Genomic DNA, 13472 nt, shown 5'->3' on the forward strand with positions numbered 1-13472 from the left:
ATTAGCTATTATTATTATCTCTCAAAAATTGTCATAGCTTTAAAAGATTGAGAAATACTTGACTACATGGTCTTTACTATAACTGTATCCCTAAAATTCTATCGTTGTGATACTAGCATAATTCTGCCTAATCTCTATCATCATGTAGATTTATATACAGAGACAGTTAAAATGATAGCTATTTCATCTTTGTTATAAACTTATTAGGCATTATAATGCTTTTGAAACACTCATTTTGAGTCAATTCTTATTGATTTTAGCTTTTTACAGTTTGTGGCATTAAACTTATAAAGAATAGAGGCAGGTTTTAAAAAATTATTTGGGCAAATTCTTCCTACATTGCCCTTTCTTCTAGTTTGGAGTATAGACCTTTCCTGTAATACTTATAACTCTTGCTTGTGTGTGTGTGTGTGTGTGTGTGTGTGTGTATGTGTGTGTGTGCGCGCGCACGCACGTGTCTGTGTTTAGTGCATTAAATTCACACAAAATGTAAGTAATTATGCCATGCTTTACCCTAAGCAACCTAAAGGTTGCTAATATTTGAGAAGCCTACTTCCCTCCCTCGGCTGTTTAATTTTGCACTTTGAGTGAAATATTTTCTTTTTTGTAATTTTAATGTCTGAATTATATGTCGACTACATAGACCATATTAGAATGCATACTCTGGGAAGAAGTAGAAAAGCATCTGTTTGCAATGTAAAATATACCAGTATTTGTTAGGTGAGCATTGCTAGGCAAATAGTAAACCATTTGTTAAAAATTTCCATTTTAAGATGAAGGTTGCTACTGAAAGATTCTAATTCAGTACTATGTTTTCATATTCATATTGTAATAGAGAGCATTATTTTAGCCATGCTGAAATTGTTAGAACTAACTCAGATATGCAGTTAGAATCATAAAAACTTTACATTTTGAGTAACTTTTATGGTATGAGGCAGTGAATATAGAGACTTGTCTATAACATAAACCTGGATGTGTTTTTTAAACTGATAAACATTTACAGTGATGTTTGCTACTGAATCCAGATACAACACAGCCTCTGTAAATATTATCTTGTGGTTTAAAAATTCAAAATGCACTTGTAGAAATGTAAAATGATAAACTTTATAGACTATGATGACTTCTTTTTTACTTTTCTTGTCCCATTTTTTATCAGATTACAAATATGGAATTAGTCTTTAGTCTTTACTCCAATTTGGCTAGGGTAACTTGCTAAAGCCTGTAAGAATAAGGCTTCCAGAAATCTCCCAATTTTTTAAACCATTAATTAACCAGCTAAAATGCTTCAACCAAATAAGCAGGTATGCTTTAATGATAGAATCCTCTCTAGTGGTGTTGTTGATAGGTAAAAATAAATATGATTTTTTTCCACTTCACTGTCAAAATGTGCTGACAACTAGGAAAATGGTTTATTTTATAAATAAGTGTTTTCAACATAGACATAATTGAAAAACAATATACAGGGCATGGTAAAATTAGCTATACAGTTGATGAATATCATAACAAGTTTTCAACTCATGTGCATAGTTGAAATAATTTATCTTACTTTAATTTTTTGTTATGTTATATAATAAAAATGTACAACTGAATATATAATACTGGTTCTCAACTTTGGCCACACATTAGAATCACTTGGGGTACTTTGAAAAAAAAATTGGCCTACGAACATCAGAATCTTGGAATGAAGTGGGGCATCCACAATCTTTAAGGGCTCCCAAAGATATTCCAATGCTCAACCAGGTTTGAGAACCACTGGAATAAAATACTTTGGCTTCACCTACTATGCTGACTTATGGGAATGTAGATAACACCTCCATATATATATATATAATATACAAATTTACATACACACATAGAGATAAGATAATGAAGTACCATTCCTTACCTTTTCATATGTGACTTTTACTCTCATAACAATAGAATTTATTATGATAAGGCTAACTTAAGGAGCTAAATGTCAGTGACTGTTATTAGTGCTCTTAATGAATTTTTAAATTTAAATCTCACAATACCCTTACAGAATAGGCATTTTCTCCACTTTAATAAGGAAGAAACTGAGGCACAGAGATGCCAAGTTACTTGTCCAATGTCATACCACTGATAAGCTGTAAAGCCAGAATTTGAAGATGAGCCTTCTCAATTCAGATTCTCAGCAGTTAATCATTTTACCACGTGGCATTTAACAGTAATTTGTATGTTACTAATTAAGTGGTTATAAGAGGAAAAAATTAATTAGATGATGACTAAGACCACTGTGAAAATATAGATAAGGTCATAAGAGATATTTTTTGCTATTTATATATTACTTGGTACAAGAAAGCTAATTTACTAAAATTATTCTAGGTTTTAAATACTTGGTTTTTTTAAATTAAACCCATCTGGGTTTAAAAGCTCAAGTCCAACTAATAAGAAATCTCAGAGATCATCTGGAAGGTTTTAACGAACAGGGTGCTTTCTCATGTATTCTTTTTTGGGAATATAGGCTGATACGTTGAATCTGTTTAAAATAGGGACTCTTTGTCCATGATTTCAGAAAAATTTTTGAATATTTAGGATAAAGTTTCATGAAGACTGTAGATGGCAGCAACTTTCTGTTATTGGGTATTTGCTGTTCATAAGCACTTTTGGCTGGAGAGCTGGCTGAAGTTACTTGTATGACTATGATCTGTGGCGGCTATGTACTAAGGTACGCAAGTGAAGGTGTATTCTCTGTTTGGCTTTCCAAAAGCAATTTTCTGTAATTGGTTTTGAAAAGCTATCCCATACTCTTTATTTGAATAAGGATTGAAGCACATTTGACTGGATCTGAAGGAAAAGCTGAAGCAAAGGAAGGTCATTCTCAACAAAAGTAATTTCAGGGAGCATTCTGTTATCATTCTTTGATATTGCATTTAGGCAGTTACATACCTTTTTCTAAATACAGTGACCTGAATGATTTATGTGGAATTCCAAAAGCAATGATCCAGTAAATTTACTAACAGTTTCGGTAAATTTGCTTCACGGATCCCGCGTCTGATGATTGCCTTCTGTTCTTGGCATTTTCTACCTAATATACCATGTAATATGGTTCAAATCGAGAGTCTTATTTTGTCAAATCATTCACTGGAGAGGCTAGTGAAGGCTTTAACTGTGTATTAAACAAAATGAAGCCATTGATGGTCTGGGTTGCATTGCTTTTGAAGGCTTTATTAGAGCTGTCAAGGAAAATAAGTCATTCGTGCTCTAGTTGCCCTTCAAACAAATGTACTTAAATATCTTGGATGCTCCTTATTTTTATGTTAAATTATATAGGAGTATTAAGATTGCTATAACTGAGATAACTCCTTGTGATCAATACCTCTCTTTGGATTGATTAACTGGTATTGATGAGAAAGGATAGTCCCATTAATATGTTTTAATAGAATTAGAATATTAGCTCTCCAGCCCCGCAAAACATTTGGAACTTTTCCAGCACTGTTTGAGTTTAAAGAAACAGAGAAATGTTTTGTGGATCTGACCCTCCATGGGTTGCCTTCTGACAGTCAGATAAGTTTTTGCATAACTGTATTACCCAGGCTGGTTTCTGGCTTCTGGATTTTTTTTTTTTTTTTTGTCAGTGGGCCAGAATCCAAATAAATATTTTTGGAAGCAGGACACCTTGTTCAAAAGTGCACAAGTCCAAGTAAATATTCCTGTTTACTAAGACAAAATAAGAGATGAGATGAGCAAAAAATACTTGCTTATGGGAGCTTATTTTCTTTATGTAATTGGTCCCAAAGGAAAGATGAAAGCTAATGGGCTCCAGGGATTTGCCCCTTAATTAGTTTTACACTGTCATGGCTACAATGAACATAAAGTGATGCACAATTGATATAACAGAATGCCTTTACAATTCTGACATGTAAGGGCAAGAGAAACATGAAGAAGTTTCTTTATATACATCTCTAGGGATATGATTAGCACCACAGAATCATTTTATAGTGAGATGCTTAATGGAACAACTTTATTCTGTGACAGAACTGTCACCCAACCATTTTTTTAATTGTTCAAAATAAAAGAGACTATCAGGGCAGTCAGTTTCTATCATTTATAGAAGTGTTTAATGAACCAGAGAAAAGTATCTATTTTTCTATCCTTACCAGAATTATGTTCAATAACACAGCTGAAATAGTATTAGGGGTCCAAATGAATATTTTAGTGCCATGAATCAAATTTACTAAAGGCCATCTCTTTTTCTTTCTCTTTAAAAATTTATTGATGTAGAGTTGACTTATAGTATTATTAGTTTCAGGTGTATAACATAATGATTCAATATTTTATAGGTTAGTCTACAAAGTTATTATAAAATACTATTTTCTCTGTGCTGTATACTATATCCTTATGACTTATTTATTTTGTAATTGGCAGTTTGTACCTCTGAATCCCTTCACTTATTTCACCCCTCCCCCGACCCCACTGTCTTGTGGTAACCACTAGTTTGTTCTCTATATCTGTAAGTCTGTTTCTGTTCTGTTCTCTTTGTTTGTTTGTTTTGTTTTTTAGATTCCACACATAAGTGAAAATATACAGTATTTGTCTTTTTCTGTCTGACTTATTTCACTAAGCATAATAACCTCCAGGTCTGTCCATGTTGTCACAAACAGCAAGATTTCATTCTCTTTTATGGCTGAGTAATATTCCATTGTATATATATACACCACTTCTTCTTTATTTATTCATCTGTTGATGGGCAGTTAGGTTGCTTCCATATGTTGACTACTGTAAACAATGCTGCTATGAACATAGGGGTACATATATCTTTTCTAATTAGTGTTTTTGTTTTCTTTGAATAAATACTCAGGAGTGGAATTGCTGAGTCATATGGCAGTTCTAGTTTTAATTTTTTGAGGAACCTCCATACAGTTTTCCATAATGGCTGTAGCAATTTACATTCCCACAAAGTGCACAAGAGTTCCTTTTTTTTTTCTTTTTCCTTTTTGCTGTTCTGATTGGAAGGTTTCCACTATTCTGCCTTCCAGTTTGCTTATGCATTCTTCTGTATCACCTAATCTGCTGTTAATTTCTTCAAGTGTACATTTTATTTCAGTTATTGTATTCTTCAGCTCTGATTTGCTCTTTTTATATTTTCTAATTCTTCATTGAAGTTCACACCATGTTCCTCTATTCTTTTCCCAAGTTCAGAGAGCATTTTTATGACAATTGTTTTGAACTCTTTATCAGGTAAATTACTTATCTCTATTTCATTTGTATATTTTCCTGGGTTTTATTCCTCTGTCGTCTCATTTTGTTTTACTTTCTCTGTTGGTCTATATGAAGTTAGGTGAGACAGTTACCTATCCCAGTCTTGAAGGTGTATCTCTGTGTGGGAGCATTCCTATGCAGTCTGCATGTGCCCCGTGACTTTGGGTGGGGAGCTGGATCTGAAGTGAGCTGGGCCAGAGCTTCTCCTTGGGCGTGCTGGTGGTCACTGCTTTGGTGGGGGATGAGGCTGGAGCTGGAGGGGCTGAAGCCACAGCCCAGTGCAAGCCATGGCTTCTTCCATGGTGCAATAGCAGTCACTGCCTTGGCAGGTAGTGGGGCTGGAGCCGGAGAAACAGGAGCTGCAGCCCCGTATGGTCTTCAGGGTGTTCTGGGGAAGACTTGGCAGGTCAGCCAGAGCACCAGGCACCTTTCATTCAATCTACTGTCTCTGTGCTGGAACCCAGAGCGAGCCACTCTGCACATGCTTTTTAAGAGTGGAGTCTCAGTTTCCTGTAGTCCTCTGCTAAGCCCCACTGGTTTTCAACACCAGGCAAGGGGGCTCGTCTTCCCAGGTCCAGACCCTCGGACCAAGGTGCCCAACGTGGGGCTGGAACCCCTTGCTTCTTAGGGTGGATTGCCAAGCTTGTGATATGCCCCTCCTCCTCTGGGTCACCTGCTGTCGGCGTGGGGAGGGATTCCTGTGGATCCTGATGAGATTGTTTCTCTTCCCCTCCTACCCGTCTCAGTTGTATCCTTGGTTGTAGAAAGCCTTTCTACTAGTCCTCAGGCTATTCTCAGAGAGAGTTGTTCCATACGTAATGTAGTTTTGGTGTGTTTGTGGGAGGACGTGAGCTCAGGCTCTTCCTACTCTACCATCTTGATCTTGCCTCCTCCTCTAAAGGCCATTTCTTAGAGCCATAAGGGATTATTCCTAATTTCAACGAAATATCAGAAACTTGAAATTCATGAACTAATTCTTTCCTTCAATAAATATTTGAGTTGCCTACTTTATGCAGCAATGTACTAGAATAAGAGAAAAAGGTACCCACCCCCATGGAATTTAGGTTCTCCCAGGGGAGAGGGAGATTAAATAACTAACTTCTCAAAGTAATTTAAAAAATTATGACTGTGTTTTTTATGTTGAAAGAGAAGTATGGTGTATCATTAAAATATACAAAGGAAGGATCTAACATAATCTGGGATTTCAAAAAAAGAGTCCTTTAGAGTTTATTTTTAATTCTTTATCTAAAATAAAATAAGATTTGGACACATACATAGTTCACCTGTTTCCACTGGTGAATGAAAGTTTTACTTTTACATAGAATGGCTATAGGACAACTCAAAGAGAAAAATATTCAAGAATTAGGAAAAAGAAGCTGGCATATTCTGTTAGCAAAAACATGGATATGTTGTTTCTATGAGTTCTTATTAACAAATCTCTCACACAGGCGGGATGGTTATATATTTGAACGGGAGAAGATAATTTGTTTTTTAGAAATGAATTTAACTTCCATTTAAATAAATTAGATTTGATTTTTAAGTTACTTTGTGAGATGATTCTTACAAGTGGATTAAGTTTTTCTGAAAATGAACAGGCTGAAAATTAAGAGAATATTTCCTAAGAAAAAACATGCTGGATTTGAGTGACTATAAATTTGTGGAAAAACAAATCTGGAAAATATGTGATGCTCAGCCCTGTGTACAGGTTTGTCCAACTCTTGTGAAAATGAGATGAGACTCATAAAGCATGAACACTTTATCCCATAGCCCAAGGGATAAAAAAAAAGCTATTCACACTTTTTAGATTGAATTCTAATAACTTCTAAAATATAAGGGATTGGTTACCAGTAATATAATTTGATTTTAATAATAGAATAGTTTTTTAAAGCTCAAAATTTGCTGGATATGTTTGAAAGCGAGAAGGAGGGAAAGAGGCTATCAAAAACAAATTTAGTGGGGAAAAAAAAACATTGAAAGGAGAAACACAAAATGACAAAATTCAATTCCTGAAGATGCAGATGAATGAACTGTCCTTTTGATGCCAGAAATCGTTCTTTCGCTCTTTAAGTATATGTAAAAATGTCCTGACTAGGTTTTAGACATGCTACTTTTTAGTAAGCATTTCTGTTTTCATCTACTCAGTCCTGGATGCGTTCTCAAGTCTTGTCAGCTAAATCAACAGATGTCTTTTCTCATCAGTCTTATCAAAGATTTTAATGATGTGTATTATTTTTTTATCCAGAATTTTGTTGTTTTGTTTCCACAAAATATAAAACTCTATCATTTGTTCTGAAGCTTATATTAGGCTAGGTAAATTAATCTAAAACTATTCAAATCTCTCTTAAATTGAACATGAGTTTAAAAATATGGCAGAACTGATCCCAATCATTTTCTTTTTTTTTTTTTTGCAGAAGTTATACTACTGTTGGTTACTTAAGAATTTTCTTAATTTTATTTTGTATTTAGTTCCTAGAAATCTCTTCTTCAAAGAGATCTTCAAAGAAATCACTTGCTATCCTGTTGCTGTATGATTTATACAGATGCTTGCTCAAAATAGCCAAATTTGAGAATGTCTTGTGCACATAAATAGTGATGTATATCAAGCTTTTCTTGATATTTAACACTTGTCTTCTATATTCAAACATATTGTTACTGATGGTGTTTAATGAACTAGACTTATTTGTTGAGTGAAGAAAATAATCAAGAAAAGATTTACTAAGTCTTTGAACCCATAAAACATTTTTTTTACTATCATTACGCAAAGGAGAGTGACCATCTGTTCTCTATCTCCATTGAAGCCAGAACATGAGGAAATAAATTGCAGTATGAGGTAGTTAGGCTAGAATAATTGAGGAATTTCCTGACAGGGTTGTTAACACTAAAATGAATCAGGAAGAGAGTTTGTGAAATTTTTTTAGATTCTTCCCTGCCCCTATCCCCCTTAATATGCTAGTTTGGTCTTGTAATCTAATAGACTTCTCCAGATTTAGTTGTCTTTACCTATGATTTCACAAATGTGTTTCTTTCAAGTTTAACATCAGAGGGAGGACCAGGAAAAACTAACAATAATCAAATAATAGCTGAGATTTGTTGAGTTTTTATTATGTAGAAAGCTCTGTGCAAAGAACTTTGCATGCTCTTTCCCATTCGAATACAGTAACAAATCAGGTAGTTAGTTCAGTCTACATGGATTCTGTGTAGAGCTCTTAGGTTGATGATGGCTACCACACACCAAAAAACTAGTTACTGGCAGTCGATTTGTATATCTCTTAAACTTACTATAAGGATTGAAGAGTCACCCTTTTATAACTGTAGTAATTCACATATTTTGAGAAGGACAGAAATGTAGCATGAGAGATGACTTGGTTAGGTCACTTTGGATATGTTAGTATGGCACTGAGAGCCTGACTATTAATTTCATGGAGCTGTATCAGGGAACTTGTTATTTCCAATGCTCCATGTTATCTCTGAATAATTCAGTGAGCTGAAGATCATTGTTTTTCCTTCCAAAAGGCAGAATGCACTTCTGCAAATGAATGAAACCAAGTGGCTCTCAACAGTCATAATGTAGAAAAGAAACCCATGTTTTCAATGGCTCTAGACATTTGAAGCCCAAATGCTAATATCCATCTCATTGCCATCTCTTCCTCTTCTGAAACAAACCCTTCTCTTTAGGTTTTCATAATGGATAAGTCTTAGATCTTTCTTGAGTTTGTCAGTCCCGTGTGATGAAGCTTATTTTTGTGTTTGTTCTTTGTGTTCTTTTGATTGTAAACTTTAGCAACAGGGATGGGCCTTGATTTTACAGCCTTGTATGCATGCAGTGATTTCATTGATGGGAGATGTAGTAAGTCCAGCTGAAGGAACTAATTATGATAGAAACATGTAAGTTGACAGTTTGCTTGAATCACCTGAGCTGATGAAAGGAAAGAACATTTTCCTCTTTTGATAAGGTTTCCCAAATGGACTCACTTTCTTTAGCTATGCTTGCACTACTATTGCTATTTCCATGAGTTCTAGTCTAAGTTTCATGACTATTAGGAGTTCCCAAGAGTGGGAGCAGTGAACAAGAAGTCCAGAGCTCTGAGTTCTAATCGAGGCTTGCTATTTGAGTCACCAAGATTAAACTGACACATGTTTCAAAACTGAAACAGATTTTCTTTGTGGCTTTTAGGTTGTTTTAAACAACTTTTAAAATAATTTTTTTAGAAGAGCAACGATTAAAAACAGTACAGGGGTATCTATAAGGCCAAATATTTCTTAGATAATTCACAGATAATTTAAATTAAACACCTTTAAAAAAGTGAGTGAATAATTTACCAAGTTTTCATTGCCCTCTTGTCTTTGTTTAAATTTTTCTTTTCTTTTTTCTTCTTTTTAGAATTGTTGATAGAACTCTGTCATTCCCATCCACGTGGACAAGTGGCCTTTAAATTTTTGGGCTTACAGGAGGGCAGTATAATACAGTGTACATTTGTTTGGGCTCTATAGTTAAATACTCCTGGCTATTAGCAGTGTGAATTTGGGCAAGATCATAAGCTCCTTTTGCTTGACTGGGGAAATGGGGATAATAACCATAACTCAGGAAATTGTGAGAATTCAGTGAGATAATTCAGATAAGATCATTAACATAGTCCTGTCCCATGAGCTTGTACGCCGTGAATGTTATTTCTCCTCCTCCTCCTCTTCTTCTGTTCTTTCTCCTCCTTCCAAGGCTTCTTTGAGTTCTAGAACCCTTTGAGAAGCTAATGAGAGCTCTGACTCCAGCAAGTGAACATATGTCTACATATTTTAGATAACTTAATAAAAATTACTCAAATTATTGATTCACAGTGTAGATTATATGGTAGAAAATTTTATACTTTATATATTGAAAGCCTTTTATTTTGATTAAAATAATGGCAAAATGAAGACTGTAGTTATTTAGCTGCATTTCATTTTATCTATAATTCTGTTTTATGGTTATTTTTATTTTTTAAATCAATTTTGTACTAAACTTTTTATTTTGAAATAAATTTAATTTAAAGAAAAGTTGTAAAGATAGTACAGAGAGCACCCATATCTTCAATATCTGGCTTTTCCTATTATTACTATGTTATCTAAATAAGCTAAGAAACCAAAATTGGTACATGTATTAACTAAACTCCAGATTTGATTCAACTTTAACTTGTCTTCCATGAATGCTTTTTTCTATTCCAGGATTCAGTCTTGGGATAGAAATTGTTTATAACCATCATGTCTCTGTAGTCTTTTCTAGTTTGTGAATTCTTTCCTTATTTTTCATGATCTTCACGTTTTTGAGAAATATTGATTGGAGATTTTGTAGAATGTTCCCCAATTTGGGTTTGTCTGATATTTTCTCATAATTAAACTAAGGAAATTGAGGCTTAAAGAGGTCAAGTAACTTGACCATACCAGTAGGAGCTGGATCTGGAACTTAAAATAAGTTTTCTCCATCCCAAAGTATATGATTTTTCCACTATATATGAATTACACATATATAAAATATACTTTAAAAATTTTGTCATAATATCAAAATGTCTGAGAGTAAGGGGTTTTAATAGTTATTTTAATAATCTCATTAAATTTTTTCTATAATAGTTTAAGATTAATAGCTATTTCACTTGGATACAGTAATACAAAAGTGATTTTGTGGTCACAGTATTCCCAGATCCAAGTATATTCTGAATATTGTTACATTTCTAAAATTCTCCAGGTGGTTAAAAATTCATTTTGTTAAGAAGCATTTAGCTGAAGGTGCTGCTGAAAGCAGTCTCACTTCATTTTCCTCAGAGTGCACACTTGCTGCTAATTTTGTTTTTGCATTGAAAGTAAGCATCAAAAAAAAAAAAAATGTTTGACAGGTACAGGGGAAAGTCAAATCAGAGTCTTGTGAATATTGTTTGAGAGATGTTAATTTTTAGACATCCAGTTCCTAATTCTCAAAGATACTTAAAATATTATTAAAAGTCATTGAGTATGGAAAAAATCCATAAATTCCTGCAAAACCTTGTAAAATAAATTTCCTGGTAGCTGAACAAAGAATTGAATTAGAACGAAATATGCAGGTGAAAAGTCCATTCCCTGTATCGATTTGGATAACCCTCACTAATTGAACATGAACTAGAATAACTGGTCACTTCTCTATTTCTGTGTTTCTTCTAGAATGGTTTTATGTATCCTGATATTATAAGCTCGCAATAAAGTTTGCTACTCAGAAGACAAGTGATTTGAGGTACAAGGGAAAGGTGACTGTTTCACACATTTGATGGGAAGTTATGACAGAAGTAAAACAAATCAAAATAACTGAGTAGGCATTGAAGTGACATCTGTAGAAATCTTAAAAAGTAGACTAGCTTCTCACTGGTTTAGTATGGCCCTGATTATCAGTGCATCTGGGATTCAAAAAGAGAGAATACCAGGCAAAAGTTTAAAGAAGGTGAGGGACTTCCCTGGCGGTCCAGTGGTTAAGACTTCGCCTTCAAATGCAGGGGGTACCGGTTCCATCCCTGGTTGGGGAGCTAAGATCCCACATGCCTCGTGGCCAAAAAACCAAAACATAAAACAGAAGTAATACTGTAACAAATTCAATAAAGACTTTAAAAATGGTCCACATCAAAAAAAAAAAACTTCAAAAAAAACTCTTTAAAAAAAAAGAATAAAGTAGTTGGCATTTTTTTCCATCCTTCCTTACCACCTGTATTACAGTTTTTCCTTCACTAGAATCATTTTCTGTTATTTATCTAGATCACTCTTGCCAAGTGGAAAAGATACAGTTTTAAAACCTTGGTGTATGTTCCTTAGAGTCTGTATTTTTTTTTTAATAAATTTATTTATTTATTTACTTATTTATTTATTTTTGGCTGTGTTGGGTCTTCGTTTATGTGCGAGGGCTTTCTTTAGTTGCGGCGAGCGGGGGCCACTCTTCATCCCCGTGCGCGGGCCTCTCACTATCGCGGCCTCTCTTGTTGCGGAGCACAGGCTCCAGACGCGCAGGCTCAGTAGTTGTGGCTCACGGGCCCAGCCGCTCCGCGGCACGTGGGATCCTCCCAGACCAGGGCTCGAACCCGTGTCCCCTGCATTGGCAGGCGGATTCTCAACCACTGCGCCACCAGGGAAGCCCTATATTACTATTTTTATTTGTACATTCTCTAGCAGCAGAAAAAGTTGGAAGTTATAAATAGAGAACTAGAACTCTTATGTCCCAGCAGCTGAGAACAAGTTTGGTGACATGAAAAAGGTGAAACTGTCATTTTTGGAAGAATGCTTAATCTGCTCTGCGTTGGATGACAATACATCAATCCCTTCAAAGAATTAATTCACTTTACATTTGTTTTTGCTTTTTTTTGTGCACCGAAATTTGACCTTTCTGTGAAGTCAAATATATTGCTCCTTTATGATTTATCTCACTAATTTAAATTTAGGGTGTCCTTCTTATTCAGGGACTAGTAAAAAGTCACTATTTTATTCTAGCATTTTATCTTAACATAGTTTTTATCACTTGAAATTTATTTTGGTTTATATGAAAACATGATCTAAAGTGATTTGTAGCCAAAATAGCTAATTGTCTCAGAGCCATTTATTGAAAGTTATTTTCTTACCTTGTTCATTTGACCTCCTTATATTATGTAATATATTATTAAAATTAATATTAAGTATTCATAGTATTTCTTCTGTTTTATTGATTATTTCTGTCCTTATAGCAACACCAAACTCTTTTAATTATAGTACCTTTATAGTATGTTTTAATATAAGGTAGGGCTGCTTCCATCTTATTACTCTTTAAAGAGAAAATTTAAGTAAAACTCCTGCAGGTACATGTTTACATGGAAAACCTATTGGGAAATATTTTTTAGTCAGCATCCTAACACATTCTCCCATCCAGGCTCTCAGCCATAGGCATAGTATAAAGGATCCCTCTTGCTGTGTCCCATTGCTTTAGGGCATTTCAGAAAGTTCTGCCTCTGAACTGCTTCCTGAGTCTTGCCTGTGCTTTATTTTATACATTTTTCTTTTTAAAAATCAAAATCAAGTTCTTATTTTCTGATTCTCTTTTGGGTCCTGATAATTTACACTGCTTCAAACTTGTTGAGACAGTTGTAGCTCACTCTTCACTCTGAAGACACAGACAAGTTATATTTGTTCTTCTGCCCTGGAAGTGTGGTGAAAGTTGGGGAGAAGTGAGTACGGATTGCTACTATGTTAATAGTGATGTTATTATTTACTAGATTTATCAACTACTGTCCAGTGTT

Source organism: Balaenoptera acutorostrata, chromosome 14, assembly GCF_949987535.1.
Source record: "Balaenoptera acutorostrata chromosome 14, mBalAcu1.1, whole genome shotgun sequence".
Lineage (NCBI taxonomy): Eukaryota > Metazoa > Chordata > Mammalia > Artiodactyla > Balaenopteridae > Balaenoptera > Balaenoptera acutorostrata.